At 42.4% G+C, this 23,552-nt stretch overlaps 1 long non-coding RNA gene across 1 annotated transcript in view; it reads left to right on the top strand.

Moving 5' to 3' along the window:
- LOC308072948 overlaps positions 1 to 23,552 on the top strand; it is a 74,811-nt gene that overhangs the window by 20,512 nt on the left and 30,747 nt on the right. Inside the window, exon 1 of the long non-coding RNA XR_013931853.1 lies at positions 1 to 17,814. This exon is cut by the window's left edge and continues 20,512 nt beyond it. This is a non-coding gene — a long non-coding RNA (uncharacterized lncRNA). The remainder of the gene's footprint in view (positions 17,815 to 23,552) is intronic.

Genomic DNA, 23,552 nt, shown 5'->3' on the forward strand with positions numbered 1-23,552 from the left:
GTGAGGAGTGACTCACAAAAGGTATGAAAACTAATAACAAAAGCTCTTCCAAATACAACAGGAGCTGGCAGCCTGCAAAAATAAAAAAAAAGAAAAAAGAAAAAAAAAGGGTTCAGCAAATGACCAAGGTGTGAAAGAAGCGATCAAGGTCAGTAAGACCACTGTATGGCAAACAGCAAAAGTCACCGGCTGCATACCACATAGGAAGTCCTCCAAGGTTTGAGCCCAAGGAATGCCCCCTAATTGAATTGTTAATAGAAGAGCTTTTAAAACAGATCAATGAAATGAACAATAACAAATCACCAGGACAAGTGATACTCACTCAAATGTACTAAATTACTTTGGCATGAAACTTGTTTCAGTCAGCCTTGATCCCAAAAGAGTTAAGTAATGTGACACAGTCTTAAAAAGGGTTCCAGCAGGGATTAAAAAATACTACAGACTACTCAAATCTGGCTTCTGTACCAGGAAAATTCGAGAGGAAATTACAACAGGTTTAGTGGCAGCATACATAAATACGATATATTGTGGATGTGTTAACACAGCTTTTGTAAATTAAAGGCATGCATCACAAATCCTAGAGTTCTTTGAAGGAATGAATAAGCATCTGGAGAAACATGTGACACTTAGTATAGTGTACTTGGGGTTTTGAATGGGGTTTGAAAAGGTCTTACCAAGGTATGAAGAAAAGGATAATTATAATTAGGCAATTTCCACAATAGAAATTTTTCATGTTCCTTATAGTAATCCTTTAGGGGCGCAGTCCTTGAAGGGTTTCTGGGGCAGGGGGAGCTGTGCTCTTCAACAGTGCTACCTAAAAAAAATAAAAAGGAAGGGAGGGAGTGTGTTCTTGCCAAAAAATCACTGTGACAGTGATAACAAAAGTCTTTTGGTCCTTTGCAGAAGAATCTTGAGAGACTGGGCAGTACAGTGGCAGAAAAAAGTCAATGTCAATATACATAAATAATACAGGGGGAAATAATCTTGACTATTCATCTATTCATGGCTCTAGGTAGCTGTGTTTTCTGTGGTTTCTTTATTCAGGAAAAGGATTTATAAAGTAATTGTTGCTGATTTTCCAGAAATCTAAGACCAGTACTGGAAATCCTATAAATGCCAAAGACAAATTTCTGGAGTTATTTGGAATAACTGATAAAACCAACAGCTTATGCCCCTGCACTATATCGAGGAGAGGCGGAGATGTTGAACTTCCTGTAGCATTCCTGCATCTTGGCTGCTGTGTGCAAATCTGCTTATTGGTTTTCAAAAAAGATATATTAGAAGTATAAAAGACCTAGAAAAGAGCAGTAAGAGTAGCTAGGGGTCTTTTTTTTAATGGAGAAGTCTAAATAAAGTAGGGCTCCTCAGCCTTGAAAACTGGAGAAGCATTTGACAGAGGCTTATAAAATCATGAGTGATATGGAAGAGGTGAGTGATCATTCCCTCTCCTCCTTGTAACACAAGGACTAGGGGTGCTAAAGAAGCTAAAAAAAGATAGTAGCATAGAATAAAAGGAGTACATTTTCATTATTATATTGTGGAAGTGGTGATGGATACTGAAATGGCAAAATGAAATAAATTTAAGATTGGATCAGCCAAAATCCTGTAGGATCCATTCATCGGAGGCTACTTAACACAATGGCTTGTGTGGACTTGGAGGTCATCAAGTCCCTAAATTGCTGATGGCCAGAAACTGGAAAACTGTGACCATTCTGTGCATGGCCTCCATAGTGTGCCTGTTAAGTATCTGGTTTTGGACAGTGTTGCAGGTGAACTGCTTGGCTTTACCTGCACCACCATTTTTGTATACCTTTTCTACTAAGGTTGAACCTGCTTAACTCTGAATTTTGTTTCCTGCTTTGTGCCATCTCACAGTTCTTTTTCAAATATTCCTTTTTCTTTTTCTAGGTGTGTGTGAGCTTTTAACTCCACTGCAAGTACTCAGCTTTTCCTGCTTGATGTGCAAGGTTCTGCATCCTGAGCCTATGGATCACTTTTTGGATGTGGAGATCAGCACTGTGTGTTTTCTCTTAAAAATCACAATATTTTGCCAGATTCACAAAATCAATTGGTTTATAAGACCTGACTTAACAATACATGTAAACACAGGACTAACTTTAAGCATATGCTTAAGTTCTGTGGATCTCAAGCACATGTTTAAGTGCTTTGCCAGATAAAAATAGAAGCATGATTTAACAGTAGGCCTGACTTTCCATTGTGCTATTTTAGTTTTATGCTGATTTAACTCCAGCTAACTCAGCCAGGATACAGGACTTGGTTTGGAGAAGACAGCTTTCATCTGCAAACAAGTTATTCCAAACCCTAGAACTGGGAGAAGTTCTCTAGGACCAAAGATTTACAAGAAAGGGTGTGATGGCAGAGTGTTAGGCTGCTTCTTCTGGATTCATGGTGTGAGTTTGAGTTTCATGCTGCAATTGCACAACACCCAGATACAAGTGGGTGTCTGGCCATGCTGACAACGTTAAAAGCATCCAGATGTGAATGTTTTTGGCTATGGAAACTTTTGTGCTTTAAGTGTGCTAGCCCAGTTTTCTTGGGAGAATATTTGGACTTCTTCCTCTGGTGAGATTCTTTTTCAGCATCATTTAAAATGTTGAGAGATGTAGTGATTTGCCTATAGTAAAATCTATAATCTGCCCCTTGAAAGATAATTACAGGCCATTTCACCTGGATTTTCCTAAAATATAAACAGATATTAGGACAGAGAAACAAAAAGTGCTGCCCCTGTTTTGAACTGAATTGAAAAACAAGGAACTTCGGCAGTGTTTGTGAGAAGAACAGCAGAATATTATAAATGTTATGCTAGAAAGATGAGATGCTGCACCCCAGGTTTGCTGGCAGTCCAAAGCCATGTAGATGAGAAAGGAGACTAGATTTTTTGACTTCCAATGTTGAACGCTCTTAAATCATAGAATCACCAACCTGATTTTGCTTGTGCTGCAGTTCACCCAGCAGTCTGAAAAGGAGATGTCAAATAGACTCTTCACAGAGTAATCCAGGTCTGTACCAATCGCTTTCAGCTGCATGTGAATAGCTCCCCTAGAATTTGAAAGGCTACTGGCTTGAAATGGTTGACAACTCTTAGTTTTGAGTCATCTTACTGAACTTATTTTTTTATTCTGAATTGGTTATTTAGTAGGGGAAAGGAGAAGGCATGAGAAATCTCTCCGATCGTTTGAAGGAATGATTGATCGGTCTGCGCCATTGATGCCCTTGGTCTACAGATACCCCCTGTGAGACCCTCACTGCACACCGGACAAAGAATTGCAGTGGAATTTTCAGCGCATTCTGGCAGGTAAGGGAAATGGTGAATCAGGACAGCAGATGGAAACCCATAGGTAGCTAAAGGCTGGTGGTTTGGTCTTGAATCTGAGTTGCTGAACTGCCTCATGTAAAATTTCTTGTGTTTTGTGATAGAGTGACCAATTGAGACAGATTCCTTGTGAACTTTTGCAGTCATGTGACGGTGATCAAAAGTCATGTCAAAAACAAGAGAAGAATTGACAGGGAACACAGAATAATATCTGAAATATCATGCAAGTGGCTGCTTTTTTGGAAATTTTTGTCTCTAATGTAGCCTGCAAAAGTCACTGATGACTAACTCTTGTGTATTCCTCTGAAATAAAAATAGGTATGTGACGTTAAAGAAAAATTACAGAAATTTCTATATCTTTGAGTTACATGCGTGGCTTACCCACTCACATTTGTACTGAAGTCTTTCAGGACTGGTAAGACTAGTTTCCTTTTTGGGCTGGGGAAATGAAAACTATTGCCAGATTGTGTAGGCAGCTCTGGACTGATGTGAGTGAAACATCAGAATTTATCAATATCTGCAGATACTTTCTTGACAGTGGTAGAAAATAACATGGCTAAAGCCCCAGGGTGCTGGGATAAACATTTTTGCCAGTCCGTATGTGAAGGGAGGTAGATCCCAGGGCGCATTGGGTCCAGAGGCAGGAACAGCCACCTGCAATGGAGATGTGTGGAAGCCTTGTCTTTCCATAGTGACACAGGAGTGCTGAAATAGCGTATTTCACTGTGTGATAAAGCCAGTCTGGTTCTGAAATGTGTGTCTGGCATCTTCTGCAAATAAGATTGCAGCACATGTTTTTATTGCTCCCCAGTCCCAATCAGAAATATGAATTCTTCTTAAAACACTAGGGAAAAGTTATGAAAAAGTGGTGCAGACTCTGCGTACCGATGTGGAATGGGTAGAGAGATACAATGGCTAAAAGCAGAGGTGTAGAACTTGCCTTTAATGGGTACCTTGCCTGGATATACTGCATGAACTTCAGAAATATAGGTTTATTTTGCCATTCCATGCACAAAGAAGCATGTGAGCTGTCTCTGAATGTAGCAGAAGTGCAGCCTGGGTCAAGAAAGCAGAGCAAGTCCTGTTTGCTGGCACCCCAAGATGGGATTTAGGAACACGGGGCTTCATTCTTCATTTTGTTGTAAAGTTCTTGCATGGCTTTTGGCCGGTTCTGCCAGCTTATGTACAGGTACATATGCATAATACTATAGGCTAAACTATTTGTGCATCTGATAATACGTAGGTAAGTGTGCACTCCACTCTTGCAGAGAAGCAGTGAAAGGATTTCTAAATTCAGTTATGCCACCACTCTGGTTTGGGGACCGGGATCTCAGCCATAGGAAAGTGCTCTCCTGGAAACGGCAAGAAAACAGTGGGTCTCCCCTCCAGCTGATGACTGCAGCTCACCCACAGGTCCTGATGCAAGGAAGTGTTTCACATGAAAAGTTGCATCTCCTGGAGCATTTACATGCATATGCACATGCTCTCTCTGAGTTTTTACCACTTAATCATAAAACACAAATTCTTTTCGTATGTGAAACCTCCGTATGTTCATGTCTGGTTTGATACGGGTGCACAGATAATGGCTTCTTTCACAATGTAGCGTCCAGCTTCGATTTACTGTTCCTTTTCCCTTGTGCTGAATAATTTTTTAATGCTGATATAACCTCTGTTTCACTCCCTTTCCATCCTAAATGTAAATTGACTTGCCACAACCTGCTACTCCCTAGAAATTACAAAGCCTCAGAAGATAATTTGTTGTTGGTGCTGATAGCATCTGTTTATTCTAATGCACCAGCCAGTCGGGCCGTGCTCACCGGCAGATGGGGAGAAAATGACCTTCAGTAAAATCGCAAACTTAACAGTTCTGAAACAGCATCTCCCTTGGCAGTGAGCTGCTGGTAATCTGACGTCCACACTTTCAGGGAGGCAGAAGTCAAACCAGTGTGGAGTGAGTCTGCCATCAGTGAGGCAGAAGGTAACCTACACCTTGCTAGAGAGCAAGGAAATATGGGAACATTCACAGTAGGATTGTGCCCTGAAGAAATGCTGTGTGCCAGATCTTTTCAGGATGCTTGGATTCCTTGCTTTCATAAGCATGAAAACTACCTCTGCTCCTTTGCCCACAAATGTCCAATGAGAGCTGAATCCTGATGCTCCACGGAAGGTCTGAGTAGGGCACTGTCACACAGAAAATCAGAGTTTAAACTAAATAATCCATAGTTCAGTTGGTTGACTGGCTGAGAGAGAAATGGCAATACTGGCCCAAAAGACACTTCTTTGTATCTTGTGAATAAACAGAGGATTAATGTTTTCTTTGAACAATTTCACTTCATTGGAACTCGGGAGTTTACTAACAATCAGATTCTAAAGTTATGTATGAAATCACCGCGTTTTTCTAATTCCAAATCCTAGAGCAACAAAGCTGAAGAGCTCCCTAGGTCTTTTATTTTGATTTCTAATAAGCCATACAACACTGGGGAAGTTCTAGAGACAAAATAAACCTTATTTTAGATCAATATTTTAAAGATATTGCTATGATCGTTAGTAATTAACATTAATATTAATTAACTCAAGGAAATTCAAGGATAATCTTACAATGATTGACATACTAAAGCAATATAACATATGTAGAGGCAGCTAGTATTGATTTTTGGAAAATAAATTCTGTCATCCTCAGCTGGATTTAAAATAAAGATATCTGGTTGATTATTATACTAATATCTATGTAAGAACTTCCCATAAGCCTTTAATTTGCTCCCATACACACTCATTCATAAACTCAAACAGTAAAGGATCAAATAGGAAATGGTACACAAATTCCAACTGTTTCAGTTACAGATCTCAAGGCAGGATTTGTGAATAGATTGGAAATGTAAACACATCAAATATCAGTGTTCCTACTTGTATCCAGTTCTTACTTTGAGTTGGTGTGGCAGCGGCTGAAGGAGAGGTTCACTCCACACTAACACTAATGTTAGCAGATGACAGAAAGGCTGGTTTAGCATAGTTTGTACAGGTAAAGGAAATTAAAACTCTGAGATTTATGTACCAGATGGAATAGACTGTGTTGAGAAACAGGAATCTGGAAAAGGATTGAGGGTTTGAATGGATAATTGGCTGAATGTCATCTCTCACTCCAGCGCTGAGGCCAAAGGGTCTAAAACAATCCTTGGATCCTTTCTAACGCCTACTTGATATTCCCTGCTTATATACCCAGGGATCACTTTACTGCTGTGTTTGGCATTGGTGCAACTGCTTTGGGAACACTCCATCCAGCTGTGGTACCCACAATTAAAGAAGGATGTTGAAAAACTGGAGATCTTCCAGAGAAGAGCCACAAGAATGACTGAAGGATTGGAAAACATGCCTTACAGTGGAACCCATCTCCTTAGCTTACCAAACAGCAAGTCAAGAAAAGCTCAAGTCTGGTTTTCAAGTATGCTATATAAGGAAGAGAAATTCAGAAACAGAAGCTCCTTTGGGCAATAGTATAATAAGAACTGGTAGCCAGAAGTTGGATGAGTTCATACCATATATAAGTCTACAACTTTTAACAGCGGAAACCGTTCTTGGAGCAAAAGTCAGGGCTGTGATTTATTCTGTCATTGGCAGCAGAGATTGGATGCTTTTTCCATCAGTTACACTCCAGTTCATGAAGGGTATTCATTCAGAGCAGCCTTGTGGCTGGCATCCTTTCAGAAGTCAAACCTAGCTGACCATGGCTGTCCTCTCTGGCTTTGTCAATTTATAAATCAGAGTTCTCATTCCAAATTGTTCATGATCCAGATACACAAAATCTTTCAGATACAAATTCTGCTTTCTCCAGCTTCACCATAACATTGGATTGGAAAGGCAAGAATTTGTGGAAATATTTGTATGTGAGATTTTGTTTGATCGCATGAAAAACTTAGGGACTAGATGTGAATTTTAAAACCATTTCTCCATGTTTCAAATTTCCGTATCAACACACAGCTTTTGGTAGGGGGCAGGGCAGGAGGTTTTGAATGAATGGTTAGAGTCAGGCTCCTTTTCTCGAAGACTTGAAGTCATAGTCTGGCAGAAGAATCCACCAACATTTGTGAAATGGACCAGGAAGAGCAGGAAAGAGACAAACCATGTGTCTGGTGCCAGGTCCTACCCCAACATTCCCTCTAACAAAGCCTGAACTTACAGTTTCGACTACCAGGCAGTCTCTGCAGTGACCTGTGGCCTTGGCTATTATTCTGCCTTCCTCTCTAAGGAGAGGTTTTCTCCTGGGCAACAAAAAAGCACATTGGCAATGGCACAGCAAGAAAGTCTGCCTTTCTGCTGCCCACAGCATGCATGCCCTGCAAGAAGGAAGCCTGCCTGAAATCTTCACCAGCCCTGAAACACAGGAATGGGCATGGCACCTCTCAGTGTTCACTGCATTGGGATAGAATCCAAATATTCTTTGAATGTGATCAAACCTCAAGCCTGGAGGACATCTGAGCCTTGGATTTGGGTCCTTTCTATTTTAGAAACACTACTTTTTGGTCTGCTTCTTTAAGACCACTTAAAAGTCTTCAAATTGAAACAGATCTGTGGCTTTTCCCACTTCCCTGCTGGGCAGCTTTGATTTCTGAGCCTTGAGCTTACCAAAGAGAGGCCACTTTGCTTCCTTCTGCAGAAAAGGTATTGTCACCAGGATGATATGAAGCAAGGAAATTTTGTTGAAGCCTTGATTTGAAATGTTTTATTTCAAGTTTGTTTTTTTTTTTACTTTCATGTCAATATGCTTGCTCCAGAAGCTCCTTTATAAGACTCAGACTCTGCTATGGTTGAAGTTGACTCTGTACTGTTTGGTTTTCCCCATTGTTTTTGGACAAACTATCTTCCTTTTCGCCACCCAGGCTGTGAAGAAAGGCCAGAACAAGGACCCAGCACTTGGCTATGCTGGTTGTCGTCCTGCACCACCCACTCCATGCTGACACCTACACAGGGCTCTTGGCCTTTTTTGGGAATCCGAACAAGTGTGGTTATTCAGTCACCTTTGCAAATCTGGGCTTTTGAAATCCCATCCCCCAGGGAGGCTAAGTAAGGGATAGTTTCTGCTCATTTTTTCTCATTAAATCCCCAATATAGTATCATTTCTATGAATGCTTAAGTAGGGAATGCACCCCTATACAAGGCAGCACACAGCCTTTTCATCATGGAGTTCACACCTGTGGCTGTATATTGGGAAGCATCTGTACAACAGCGGTGGTGAGCTCTCTTTGCTGGTTCTCTGGCCAGGGTTGAATTTCACTTTCTGACCGTGTTTTTCTCATGGGATTTTCATCCCTAGTGCATGTAAGCATTGTTCAGCTGTAAACGCTCCATCCTCTCTTCATAGGAGTTAGTCCAAACTAGTACCCCAGACTGATTGGGAAGCTGTCCGGGGCATGTGCTGTGCCGAAGTGTTGGAAGGGTTCAGCTGTGAACTCGGTGTCTGAAGTTTCTGTGCTTGTGCTAAGGGCCGTAGCCCACTGTCAGCCGTCCATGTATAACAGCACTGTAAGAGCTTTTGCTCTTGGATTGCAAAAACTGGGCCGTACGCCAAATTATCGATGTCCTCTTCTGTGTCCTATTTGTTTTGAAGTCGATTTTAAAGTCGAAATCCAGGAATTTTGCAATGTGGTAAGGAAATGCTCTTTACCAACCTAAGGTGCTATATGAGTGTGGTAGATAAAGGTGTAGTTCCCTAGTTCATCTGAAGGCATTTACTATCGTGGCTGTAAACTGGTAGGAGTATTCCAGCTATCAGCGGTTTATATATAGTCAAGATAGATATTGTAATGATTACATTTAACACTTTTTTGGAGCCATGGTAGAAATACTAATGATACCTTTTAAGATACCTCCTGTTCTTTAATGAAGTGTCTTTGGTCTGGATCAGTAGGAGACCTCTGGAACAACTCAGTGATAAAACTGGAAAGAAATTTTCCCTTCTCCAATATATTGTCAATATTGGGTCTCCTTAGTCAAGGGAAAATTTGCTGTTGAAATTTACTTTGTGAAGATCCAATCAAAGCAAAAATAATACTGAAATATATCGTGCTAAATCCTATGAGACAAACATTCTTTCTGGGGATATTCTGGAAGGGCATTTCACCTGGAACAAGAAAATGAGATGAGGAATAATAATAATAAAAAAGTTTCTGTTTTCCGGCTGTTATAATAATTTTTTTTTTTTTAAATATATTTTGTCATCAGATTGATGAAGGTCTTGTTTTTATAAGGATCAGAGTAAATTTATGGGTTCACTTGGGATTTCCAGACTTCCAAAAAATAGTATCTCCCATACTTGTATTTCTCTAGTTTTCCAGAAAAAAAACGGGTGAATGACTGCTTGTTCTCTAGCATAATATCTTTCAGGAACCCTATATTCTTCCTCAAAAGAGGCCCTGCATGGTGATTTTTACCTTTTCACCCAAACTCTCTTTGCATGTAAGCCTTCCAGCTCCAAGCTGTTCTGTTTGTGTTCAGAAAGCAAAGGGTGAATCACCATCTTAATTAAGGTTAGTGTGTGATATCTTTGCTATTCTTCCAGCTATTCTCGGCTGGTGAACAAATTGTTAAAAATAGGACATAGACTGTCTTCTCCAGTCTTTGGTGATAACCCAGTTTACAGGAAGGTCCTATAAATATTCTCAGTTATAGTGTGTTTTGATTATTATTCACATTTCCATCCAGGTTTTTCTTTAAAGAGCTGAATAAGTTTAATGCAGACCACAAAATCAGTTGGGTTGTTGTGTTTGCTCAGCACATCATTAGGACATTGGTCACAGTGGAATTTATTCTAGTCTGACTCTGAGTTGACAGATCTTCGTATTTTTAGTGCCCCTCAATAGGTTTGTTTGAGTCTAAAACACATTGTTAGATATATCTCAAATCAATTTCTCAGATTCTAGCTGGAACAGCAGTTGAAAGTCAGGGGCAGGAACTTAAAAGGAAAAAAAACATGAGAACAGAGGAAAGAGGGAAGTGGGTTCTGCATCATTACAACGTTTTCTCCCAATAACTTGTATGAGTTTCACTGCAGGCCCCAAGGCAAAGAATTTTCTGCTCAGACTGCGGGAGGGAGTGTTGACGTGTTGGGAGAGGCAGGGTGAGAAAGCAGCTACGTTGCTTAGGCGGTTGTTCTTAGAAAAGCATCATTGGCAAACTAGCACAATAATTTTGCAAAAGAAAAAAAAATCTTGCCCAAGAAGGAGAATTTTGCTGACAAGGTGTTGAGAAAAGAAATATCTGCCTTTATTTCATTCTGTTCTCTAAAGGGATTTAGCATTCTGCTGTGTAGCTCTTTCATACCAAACTAACTTTCAAAGTAAGCCCAGTTCCTCTGCCAACATACTTTTTAAAGGTGCAACACAGCTCTATTTTCAGAACTCCATCTTGTTTGAAATATGTCAAATTTGTTGTTTTTTCTGGCTTAAAGTGAGAGGCTGGGCTTTAGGATCTGTAAAAATAGTGGTAACATCGTTGAATCCTACAGGAGTCACCTGTGGACAGAAGTTGCTAATATTAGGTTGTGTGGGGCTCCTGCTGGGATCTGAAGGGAGATGTCACACAGGTGCCTTCATGCTGCTTGGAGGATGATCTCTACACTCTTTCCCCCATGCCAGAGGCAGTCAGTGGGCAGTGTTGGGGACCATGTACTCTCCTTGCTAGTGCTCCAATTGGATCACTGGCATCAGGTTTTTAAGGCATATTACAGCACTGCTAAAAGACAGTGTAAGATTACCAGAGTGCTTGGATTCAGGTTGCTGGTGCAGCCTTTCAGTAAGTTTGGAATGGAAGTAGAAAAGAAAATAGTTTTGGCCTGTCTTTCTCCTGAATTGTCTGTCACTGTTCAGAGACTGTCCTGCAGATGTGAGCACCTCTGTCATGATGGAGGAAGGGTGAAGGAGAAGGGTGGGTTTGTATTCAGCCTGTACTGACATTGGAACACTTGTAGTTATTCTCCCATTGAGGCGTTCTAAGTAGGGACATCTCACAAGGCGATGTAAATGCTGTATTTTACGACCTGAATGCCAAACCTGTATTAGTTTCAACCTGCTTCTGGTAACATGTGTCTAATGCTAAATTATCTCTTTTATGTGGTTTGTGTATTACACGCTAGCCTCAGATTGCTTTCATGTGTTCAACTTTCAGAAGTTCAGGAGTTTTGCAGGAAGAGCAGCAAAATGTGGTTTTGTCAATCTCTTTAGGTTTTGGGCCGAGCTGGGTTTCTGATGGGCAATTTGAACAGTAATGACTGCCTGCAAGAGCAGGCGTAAGCAGCTTGCAGTGGTGCAGACATGTGTTGAGTGCATGTGACTACCAGGGAAACGCATTTGGGAAGAGCTGTAATGGCACAGGTCAAAGGCTAGAACAACCCAGTGATAAGCAGACCAGGATGAATTGGGAAATAATGTTTACAGAGTCCTTGTTTTCTTAAGCAGCTGTGCTTCTAGAGATACAGATGTGAGCATATAAATGATAGACCTGGCAATGGTTCATGCTGACCAGTGCTGTGCTACAACTGGGGAGTGGACTGAGAGCTCTAGGGCTGCTGGGCTCACTTCTTGCTGAGCTGCCTGACCCTGAATCAGTTTTCTAGAATCTAACTAGTGTTTTCTAAACTAGTTTTAGATGTCTTGGGAAATGTTTTGGATGAGTGACTCCATGGCTGGTTATTGATATAGCATTAGTACCGCTATGGCAATAGTTGTGGAGACTTTGTGCTTGTCGTGGTGCCATGTAGACTTCCTAATCTCCTGCCTTTAATACCAAGTATCGACAGTCCCTTGCTCTACCTGGTCCCATAGTGGTGTTCCAGACACTACCCATGTGAAGGATTAAGCGAGCAGTTAAAAGGCATTATATTAATGCACATGGTGAGGGAGGAGCGAGGAGACTGCATGATGGTGGGGCAGCACAGCAGTTACAGCAAGCCTTGGGGAGAGGAGCAGAGGCATGTCAGCATGCTGGGGCTGCGTGCTGGGGCTGCTCCTCCCAAGGGTGCTCGTGGCCAAGGGCTGTCATTGTGATGAATGCCACCCACATGGGCTGGCAGACAGCATCTTCCTCATGGCCTGTCTCCCTCTCCTCTGCACAATAGAGGGATCCAAGGAGCAATGCAGAGGGAAGCCCCAAACCTCCCCACTTGCAGCACCTGCTTTGATCCTCCATGCCGCGAGACCTCCCCAGAGGAAGAGGTGGGACTGGTCCTTCTGTCTCTTCCCGAGTGGGATGATCTCAGCGTGAGTCACTTGAAGCACGATATGGACCCTATTTCATTGGAAACAGTGCCCAACTAGCAGCTGCGTGGCTCAGCACATCTCTGACACAGCTTCTGGAATAGGGCAGGGCACCTTCCTAACCAAAGCATTCAAGGGCAAGGCTTGAACGTGCTCTAATTTTGCAAATGGTTCTTGCCTGAGAGCAGGATGCAATGAGCAGAAGAGGGTGGGGATACTGCGGATCCGTTTCCCTCTTTCTTGGTGTCTGCATGGTGCCCATGAAGTGTTCATTTCTGAGCCTACAGGGAAAGCCCCAGGAGTGGTGAGCTCTCGATGAAAGATATTAGCTGTAACACAAAGGGAGATCTTGGTTCATCGGTTACCAGTGTCTCAGTAGGATTTCGACAGCTGAGGATTAATCCTGAAATCCTTACCTGAGTCCCAGCCTTTTTGCTGTGGGAAGCTGCCTTGCTCCTGCTTGAGTCTTCTTCTCTGGTCTTAATTTTTAATGTATCTCATGAGATTCTCAAGTATCTCCTAGGCCAACACCTTCCTTTTCCTCAGTGGTCTAGCCTTCCCTCAGGTCATTGGAAAACACTACCCCAAAACCATTTGCTTGGGCTGAGTGACATGCTGGGCAGTTAATGAACTAGCACAGCTGTGTGAAGCATCTCAGCAATGAATACAGGCTAAAACAGAAGCCACAAGCGGGAAACATGCAAACCCTTCCTGTGCCAGAGACAAAATCCAGGGAATGCTGGGCTGGATTGCTGGCTTTTCACGCCTTTCACTAATTAAATCCTAGTCTGTAGTCCACTTGTCCTCTCTCTCTAAGTTGGTGGCTTCTTAAAAGCTTTATGAAGGCATTTCCATCGGGGCATCTTCCAGTAGCAACAGAAACCCTCACGCATGACCTTTAAGGCAGACACGTGTAATTAGGTTGGTTTTTGTAAGGTTGGTTTGCTACAGGCAAATGGCCCGTCATAGAGTTTAAATGGCCAGCTTGTCCAGTTTTTAACCTCACAAAGATTTTGTTACAGTTAATCCTTTCCTGATGGTCCTGGCACCCTGTTCCAAGTCACTTAAATAATACAGCTTAAGTCTATTTAAAAGGAGGGGTGGAGTACTTGTCCCACTCATTCCAACAAAGAAACAAACTCAGGCCAGTCAAAAGTTTTCAAGTAAGATTGGATGATACTCAAAATATGAACTTGTTTGGTTTGTTTAACAATCCAAATGTAGTGAGTAGAAGAAAGTTTTCTAGTTTTTAATCAACATTTTTGCAATGCTGCATGCAGAAGTGGGAGTAGTAGTTACTATGTGGCCAGATTCTCATAATTTTATCCTGAATTTCGCAGTGTGATGCTTTTGGAAAAAATAATCTGTTATTATCTAAGAAATCCAGTTCTTGTTTAAAAAAAAAAGCCCAACCAAACAAAATGTGTTTCTAGCCCTTATACATATGGAGAATGTGACCCAAGTACATCCCAAAGTAAAACAAAACAAAAATTCCTCACTGCATCTTATGGTTTCTGAGTCAACCCCTGTACATTTGTGTTCCACTTTGCATTTGACTTTTTTTTGTTGTTGGCATTTCTGCAGTTATAAGTCAATGAATGCCCTGAAGCAAAGATTTGATCTTTCTTGCCTGAGCTTGTCCTGTGAAAGGCTATCGGTAATAAATATTATCCCGAGTGACTATGGTGTAAGTAATGGCATTCCTTACCCAAAGATCACCCCCAAAAGATCACTCTTTGTTCACGTTGAGAAAGAACAGATGGGAAGAAAGGTGCAAATGTCTTTTGTCTCTGCTTTTAATGTCAGACACTGCTCACCTATGCACCAAGAACCAGATAGACACAGCAGGATCTGAGCAATCTCTAGTTCCTGGTCTCTGCCTCTGTTTTGCTGGTGAAGCCCATGTCTGAGGCTGTGTGCAAACCATCCTCTCCTTCCATTCCTATAAGGAAGTACTGAAATGGCAGCCTTCTTTCCAAGGGGGAAAACACAACGCCTTCCCCCTATTTGGTCTGACAGCTGAGGCCAGCTGTGTACAGCTGTGCACCGTCCCAGCAGCAGAAAGTCCAAACTCACCCTTTCTAAGCAAGGACCGATGCCTTGAGCCTGACCCTGGCCAGCAGCCACCAATGCGGAGAGGCATGAAGGACAACAGACCTGGTATTTAAGCCCACACTTGGATCTGTGTTTTCACTAGCACCATTGCTCCAGAACTGAAATGGAGAGGTTTCCATGCAGACAAAACTGGAAGGTAAGCCCAGGTACTCCCTCCTTCGTTGCCATGAAAGGTGAGTGTCACTGGTGATCCTATGAGAAAAGAATTAGTCTCTGGGTTTAGTACTCTTTTTTTTTTTTCTTTTGTTTTTCAAGCATAGGTGGTAGAGTGTGGGAGGACTTGGAAATACACTGGTTTGTCTGTGTTTTTAACTAAGTGCTTTGCATTTTAGGCTTCCCTGTAAAATATAATGATAGATTTCTTCAATAATAATTACAGTGGGGAAAAAAACTTTATCCAAGTTGCATAAGACTAACTTTACCCAGGCATGTGGTTTTATAAGAGTTTAATTGTTGATTATCTAAGAAAGACCACAAGCTTTTGTTTAGTGATAAGAAGGGTCAAAAAAATTAGAGGAAATCCAAACCATAAACCCCTCTCTGAAGGCTTTTTTGTTCCACCACAGTACACTAGTTGTTCTCACCTGAATCAGTGCGTGGTTCTCTTATCTTGTGGTGGGAAGATAGACAGTCCCTGGGGAAAGCAGCAAACTCTCTCAGTCTTTGAGTCAAGCCATGGAAGACATGGAGTGTGATTTTCAGAATCTCTGTCCATAATCCATCCTTAAATATTCCATAGTTCTGTGCAGTTTGAATTCCCTTAATTGCTTGATGGATTTACAGTTTAACATTTCAGATATAATTACCTCTATTATCGAAAACAAAGGAGACACGTGCCAGTCTGAAAGGGTAAAGACACAGCCTCAAGGAAAGGGATTAGTTCATCTTGTCTCTTCCCCTCACACACGCACATGCAGATATTCCTGCACAAATCCCTGTCTACCTGCTTATCAGTGCATTCATTGTCCCTTGACTTCCAGGGCTGCCCTTTCTTCATGCCTCGGGGAAGCGTCCCAGGGGTTGAAATGTCCTTTGATTGATTTAGGTTCATGGTCATCATCATAGGCCTGGTTACCAAAAGAGGTGCGGCTATTTGAACTTTGATATATGTGGTAAGAGTAAAATAAGCTGTTTAACAGTGCTTCCCAAGGTCTGGAGAACTGGAAGTCTATAGGCCACCAGGCAAGAGAACCAGGGCGCTCAGTGAAATTGCTGTGCCTGGTTCATAGAGGCAGTAAATTTTGTTCCCTCAATCCTCTCTTTCAAGTCCCTTTTGCATTTTAGGACAGACAACCCACCTGCAGGATCTTCCGGACCTCACTTGTTCTCTCGCTGGAGGTATCCTCAGAGTTACTATTAGGACCTGTCTGCTCAAGGAATTGATGGCAAACGGCAGCAGGATTGGACTCCAAATTTCTCTTTGCATTTAGACATTTTTGTGACAACTACTCAATCTCAAGCTATGTGAGCCCATTCTCAAAGACAAATGTAATGATTTCTGCCCTTACTACAGCTGGACACCACTAGGATTGGAGCATGAATAGTGAAAACAAATATAACAAAATTTAAGAGATATTATGGTGTCTTTGAATGTGTTAGATACAGATTTTTGGCATTTCTTAACTCCTTTTAAGATAAGCAGTGCTGGTACAATCAAGTGGGCGGTGAGGTGTGTTTGTGTGTCTGTGTGTAGACGTATGTAGACACACAGTCAGCTTTTGAGAATGACACCGGAGAATTAGGCACATTATAACAGGGTGGTGTCATTTTTCATATCAGCCTCATTCATCTCTCGATGCCCTGTGCCAGGAATAAAAGGTTGTGATGATGTTCAGTGGCACACAAGCAGCTACCTGATGGTCCTGTTTGCACACAACCATGGATGTTGCCCTGGAGACCGTGCGGCAGTGAGGGTGGCATGCCTGTTTGCATCCAAATGCTGAGAATTGCTTGGAGAAGCCCATTCATCAAGTGAGTTAATTGGGAGCTTCGTAAGTACCTGCCCCCCTTGCTGCGTGGCTCCTTGCTGTCTCTGCAGAGCTCCAAGAGGGGAACAGCAGAGTTACCAGAAGACAGCGGGAGCAGAGGAGCGAGCTGGGGTTTGGGTGCTGGTTCTTGCATGCAGCCATGGATGATTCTGCAAGTCAGCCAGGAGTGAGGCCACTGACTGCATCGCCGTGGGTGTCTAGACCTCTTTTCCCTGTTTGTAGCCCTCTGCCCTGCTTACCAAGGTGGTGTCAGAGGGCCTCCTTGGCACAGCATGTGGTTCGCCAAGGGGGATTCATCCCACCAAATGTGGACATGACAACACCTACCTCTGAGCTGTCTAGACACCCCTTCTAACAAGCAGAGGGCAAGAGGTATGTCTGGGGGTTGAGTCACCTTAACCTGACAGCCCAAACAAGCCTGGTTTATCTTCCCTAAAAATATGCCTATTTTTCCCCAGCAGTGGTGACATGAGCCCAGAGTGCTCGGGTTGGATGGAGAGACCTGAACCGTAAGTCAGGTTGATTCATTCTCCCTGTTCTCATGTTGACTGTGGCCATGTAAGCATTAACAGATGAGAAAGCTGATTTGTTCTGACCTTGTCCATGTCTCCCAGACCTTCTGCTGTCTTTGAGGATGATACAGGAACAGCCAGCTATTAGCTGTGTGCCCCATGTTGGATTTTTTATCTCACTCTTCACCTTATAACGAACTAGACACCCGGAGGTGTGCCTCAATGGTTAGTGCAACCAGCTGGGCACAGTGTTGAGCAATGATTGTCTTTCCTCCTTCTAGGATGTCAGACTCTACTGAGAGCTACCATCACTTACACACCAAGTCCCCAGATCTCTTGGTATCTCCTTTGCCCAAGCATGAGACCATGCTACAGCCTATTGTACTGGGGGGATGTCGGGTCCCATGGTGAAGAAAAGCTCACAGCACCCAGCTTCAGTCACAAAGGGGGATTTTTAAGTGACTTTCAAGTGTGTGGCCAGGGGCCTGCTAGCTGTTCTTCAGCTCTGTGCTGCTTCCAGACCCTGCCAACAGACACGGGCATTCAGCAGAGGCTCTTCCAGCCAGTCCATCAGACCAGTGGTGCATAGACCAGGAGATGGATGCCAGAAGTCATCAAGGGTGAGGAGCTGGCTTTAGTGTTTGCACACATCTGAAACCTGCCCGCTGCCTGTGATGTTAAGCCATTTTCTGAGCTTCTCCTCATTGTGTTGTGCTTTTCTGGCCATCATGTTTGTATAAAGTGTAACCTTTGGGGCAGAACTTTTCTTCCTTTGACACTCCTACACTCCTAACTCATTCTTGCAAGCTTACAGTTGTTGTTGTTGTTGAGTAACCAGTAATAAATAATGTTTTGGTCAGGGCTCTTAAAATGTCTAGCTGAACCTCAAAGCATCTTTGAGTTGTCTGTAGCATGAGTACCATTACTCCTGATTTATGAATAGGGGAAGCGTGGTGCAGACAGGGCATCTCAGAGTGAGTCAAAAAATAAACATTTCTGTTGTGTTGTATTTAGGGGGATGACACATTCTCTACCAGAAATCCTGCACACCTGGATGTAGACAAATGAAGAAAGGCCTGAAAAGACTAAAAGAAAATACCTTCTTCATCTAGAAAATATACTTAGGAAAGGAGATTTTTACCTTGTGCCCCTTGTTTCAGGTTAAAGTTGAACAAACACCTTCCTTCTAGAGACACAGGGTTCCTGTAAGTGGCAGAACAAAAAATATTGCAGGGGAAAAAAACTGGCCCTTGAATTCCAAAAATACCATCTCCTTTCAAAGTAAGATTTATATGCAAGAAGACAATCTCTCTTACAGAGTTTTTCCTGTCGCTCGGAGTCCACTCACTGGAAACAAGCACAGGATTTAAAAAGATATTGGAAGAACAGCTTAGACACAGAGAAAGGAATGACCTGGAGTCTTAAAAAACAGACAAGCTTTTCAGTAGCTTGGAGCTTGGAATAAGAAGCTAAAAGTCATGTAAGGCCAGTAAAGTTTGGGGCATTCTTGTTACCTAAAAAATAACCATTCTTGGCTTCTCTCACTAGTATCTCTGCTCAGGGATTAAGTTAACTGTTTTGTGGGGAGGCTGGATGCAAACCTGCAGCTGTGGTGGTGAGTTTTCTTGAATGTTAAAGGGTCGGGATGAGTGAGTGGTTAGGTTATTTGAGGGCTGGTGTTCCTGAGCTCTCTTTGTCTGGGATCCAGACAAGCCTTCCTGTTGAGTAACACAGGCCTACTTCTTCAGTGCAAGACAAACAACATGCCAGCTCCTACTCTAGCAGGACAGTGGAAGTAGTGAGCTATTTCCATTTAATGCTACAAAGTTGTAGTGGCTTCTGGAGGTATCTAAGCAGAAGTAGCACAGCTCCTCTCTCTCCCCCTCTTATTCCTAAGTTTTATTAAGACAGTTCTGGCTCCTGCAGAATTTTAGGAGATTATATGGGGACTTCTTGCAAGAAAAAGATTTGGGTTTGCTCTCAGACAGTGGCATCTGAGGATTAAGTATGCCCTGGTCAGAGCTGAGGATGCCCATGTGGGAACCTGTGCACCTCCAGGGTGGAAAACAATGGGCAGCACCAGCTGTATTCCGGAACACCAGGGACACTGTTTCATTTGCAGGGTGAATGGAAAGTGTGTGGGAATGCTTAACAGCATTTCCTAAAATAAAAAAAACCAAAAAACTGCCCTCCCCCAAACAAACAAACCAACCAACCCAAAGCAAATAGAGGTATTTTGTTCTTCATTTAAAACAAACAAGCCCAGATAAAAAAAAACAACATGTCTTTGGAACAGAACAGAGCAAGGACTTGTTCGTCATGCAATATGGCATCACAGCATTGCATGGAAATGGCTTTGCTGCTTTGGTGTGCTGGTAAGTGTCTAAGCTGTGCTCTGAAGAGCACTTTCTCTGCTGTGTCCCTCAGGAGGCACTGTCTAGGAAATGGAGAAAGTGATACAGAAGATGTTTTGTGACACCTTCGAAACCGGTAATTTGTGGCTGTAAGTTGGGCTGCTTTTTGCAACTTTGTTCAAGTTGTCTTGGAGCTGCTTAAGAAACCCCAAAATTCCATAATATCAGCTACTGAGATGGCTCTTCCTCTGTTCTGCAACAGATGCCCTGCACAGGGGCAAAAGCAGAGGGAGAGACTGCCTTCAGTAGATTTTGGTTTTGTTCTTTCTTTTGGGTTGTCTTCTTTATGGTATTTTATGGGATAGTCCTTTCATCTCCTGTCCCTTATACACCCTTGCAACAGTTTTAAAGGGATCAAAAAACTGCCTGTATAAGAACATATGTGTACAGAAAGCCCATATATTCTGCTGATGACTATATAAGCTATTACGTATACATTTAATAACTGTATCACATGTTTAGTTTTCTGTGTGTGAAAAGCATAGAGGTACCTATCAACAGATATAAATGCATACTAAAATGCTATGATGTGGTAGAAGGGCTCTTAGCAGATGTGTGGGAAGTACTCTTTGTTATGCCTGCACCAACCTTGACTAGCCCAACTGTGATGAACCCAAGCTGAAGAAACCTTTGTACCACACAGTATTTTCCAGTTAATTATATATATTTGTACATCTGGGCGTGTGTGTGTGGACAAGTGAGATCATCCATTCCTTTGAGACATTTTTTTATCCTATCCAGAACATTTTTCCTCCCCTTAGCTCCTTTCCAGGAGCTCAACAACAACAATGGAGCCAAGAGCCTTCCCTCTCCTCTGGTGTCTGCAGTGTCTGATCTGAGGTGTGGGCTCCAGCACTCCAGTGGTGTCAACATAAAGGACTAGTCCAGCTTGAGTCTGCTGCATTTCCAAGCTCAGATAACATGGGATGTTTTCAGGCCAATCTGGCTGCTAGCTGGGTTCTTGCCAGAACCGGGAAACAGGAACCAGGAAAACAGAAGTTTTTGATTTTTTTTTTTCTTTGTATGTGTCTGAATATGAGAAAAACATGACAAAGAAAACCTCTAGGCTTTGAGCCATCTGGCGTCCCTCAGTGGTGTGCATTCAGGGGTCTAACTCATCTTTAATTCAAACAGATTTTTCTGTAGTTGCATTTGAAAAAATCTATTTCAGTACTTGCTTAGAAGTTTTAGGGTTAGTTTTCGTTGCTTTTTATAGAGGTGTGTTGGTTTGTGTAGGGTCTTTTCTTTTTGAAAATGGCATTGTTATTTTTTCCTTCCCATATTTTCTTGGATCAGAAGGTTCACTGAGATGCCAAAATATGGCTGGCTACAGCTTCAGTACATCTTGTAACAATGCAGGCCATGACATGCCAGAGTGATGGAGCGTGGCATGTACAGTCCAGGAAAGATGTGACAGATTAACACTGCTGATAATGTTTGCTGCTCCGGATCTTCTACTAAAATCCCCTTCTTCCAGGTAGTTTAACTCTTGAGACACTGATATAGTGAGTACCTAAAGAAAACAGATGCCTACAAATGACCACAGCAGTACTGGACAGTTGGAGTATTTTGTGCTCCATTAGAACAGCATTTCTTCGTTGTAGAGCTGGGCAACAGTAGCAATGTGGGTTACGCTTTACTAGCAAGGGAATCATAATTTCTGCTTAATTTCTGTGCAATTTCAGGCAGTGTGCTGGTTGGGACCTGCATCCTGCCCCTGCTTCCACAAAGAGTGTGAGGAGCACTGAGCAGCACCCACCACAGCATGCTCCTCTGTGGCGTAAGGTGTGACAGCTCCAAAATACATCCCTTGGTCAGAAAGGTCATGTTAGCAGGATGGGGAAGGATGGTCGTAGGAGTATAAGGAAAGAAAACAATTGATAAGGGGGAAAATACACCTTTTCCTCTTCCCATTCATCATCTCCCACTTTCCCCACCTAGGAAGCACAGTACAGTGTTGTGCCAATGCCTGCAAAACTTACATAGCATAGGCCAAACTTTGCAAAGGTACTCTAGTTCTGTCCTGTTTGTTGAGGTGTAAGCAGGTTATATTTATAGTTTTGCTTTAAGTGAGGTGCTCATGAACCAGTGAGAGTCCTACAGCCCTGGTCTCTACAGGCCAGCCCACAAGGGAAGAAGGCAAGCCTGGATTATGGGATCTTTAGTTCTTAACCTGAAACAACGAGGGGTCGCAGGATGAATAGGTGCCATTGCTGAGTATAATGCACCTTTCCAGAGGAAGATGCACTCTCATCTGATGAAGTCTTAACCTTGTGGGAGGCAATGAAAGTTGATTGCTATACTCACTGGGCTCATGGTTTCCTTTATAGTCTGTTTCTTTCACTCCCTAAAGGTTTACAACTTCTGTCTGGATAGAAGAAGAGACTGTATATATGGTCTGAATATCAAGATTTCTCACCTGCCCCGGAGGGTTGGTCTGGAGGACTCGGGAGCTTTCTCCCACTCTCCTGAGCAGTGGCAGAGCTCTCTTGGTGAAGCTCCATTCCCTTTTTTACAACAGGAGGCATAAGCAGTTTCCAAAATTTGGAGAGGAAATACACTTAAAGCTCTCTGTTACAGTAACTAGGGGTAGAAAAGTAAGAAAAGTCCTGCAGTAATCATTACTGAGTTGAGAAGAAAAATCCCCAGGTTCCAGAATCCTCTAGGCATTAAAAAGAGAGTGGCTTTTCACCTAGCATTGGACAGGCTTGGGGCAGGCTCTGGAATGAATCCTTGATTTGGGATAGGAACCCTGTTGTTCTAGTTTTAAATGATTTATCAGGAACACACTCCACAACAGCTACATCAAGAAATTCTTGTCTTATTAAAGTCATAAGTGGAACTTGATGAATTTTGCTTGGCAGGATCCAGAGATGGAAAAGAAAAGGCAGATCACCAGAAGTAGTCTGTATTCAAATAGTTGTGTTTTTCTAGAAAGGAGAGGAGAGGGGGAAGCTCTTGGTAGTTTATTTTTCCCTGCCTCTTCAATAGAGCCACTGGTATAGGGAAGCCAAAGCTCTGTTTATTATTTGCAAGCATTTATTAAGAAATGTATTCATTCTTATGAAACAGAATCTCCACATTAGGTTATAGCCCTTTTCATTTAGCTTCTTGATTATCTAATTGTGTCCATTTCTATGCATTGGCTGGCACACATAGTCCATCCATCCTTGCATCTATGCTGGAGAGCAAAGTTACTAAAAGGTCGGTGATTGCAGCCTGACTGCACCTTCTCTGTTCTGCTGTACCCAGCCACATGTGTGCTTTTGCCAGCAGCCCCGAAGGGCAGCCTGTGCCACGTTCAGCAAGGACGTAGCTGCCTCCCCTGGTCCCGGGACAAAAGCTGGCAAAAGGGAAGTTACCTTGTTGTAAGTGGTGTGCTCTAAAATTACACCCTAGCTTACCTTGCGGTAACTTGCTCGTGTAGTCATAGCCTTAAGGTTTTTCTTTAGTATCCATGGCCACAACATCTAAGCATTTTATGGTACAGCATACACTAAGCATTAATTTCAAATTATTGAGACTATTTTCATGACTCAACAACTTTCTAATGACTGTGTACCTTGTTAAAGTCTTGCAGCTCTTTAATAACAAAGTTTTCCCTGATCCCTTGGCATTTAAACACCCTGTATAACTGAAATTAAATGCATAGCTGAAGTGTTTTTTTAGGACACTCGATTTAAAGTGAGCCCAAAGCAGAAAAGGACTCTTTGAACATCTCCAGAGTGGACACTCCCAGAGCTGTCTGTATACAGTTTGAATTAATTATTCCCTTCATGGAAATTGTACAAGATATCCCTCAGGCTCTTTTTGACTGCCTTGCTGCCCTTTTGTGATAATCCCTTGCTATCCTCTGGGCTTTCTGTGGTCCTAAACTTAACATATAAAGCTATTTTTATCTAGGGGCTAGGGTGTGAATAAATGCAGAGAATGTCTCTCAACAT

This window comes from Falco punctatus (genome assembly GCF_963210335.1).
Source record: "Falco punctatus genome assembly, chromosome: 13".
NCBI lineage: Eukaryota > Metazoa > Chordata > Aves > Falconiformes > Falconidae > Falco > Falco punctatus.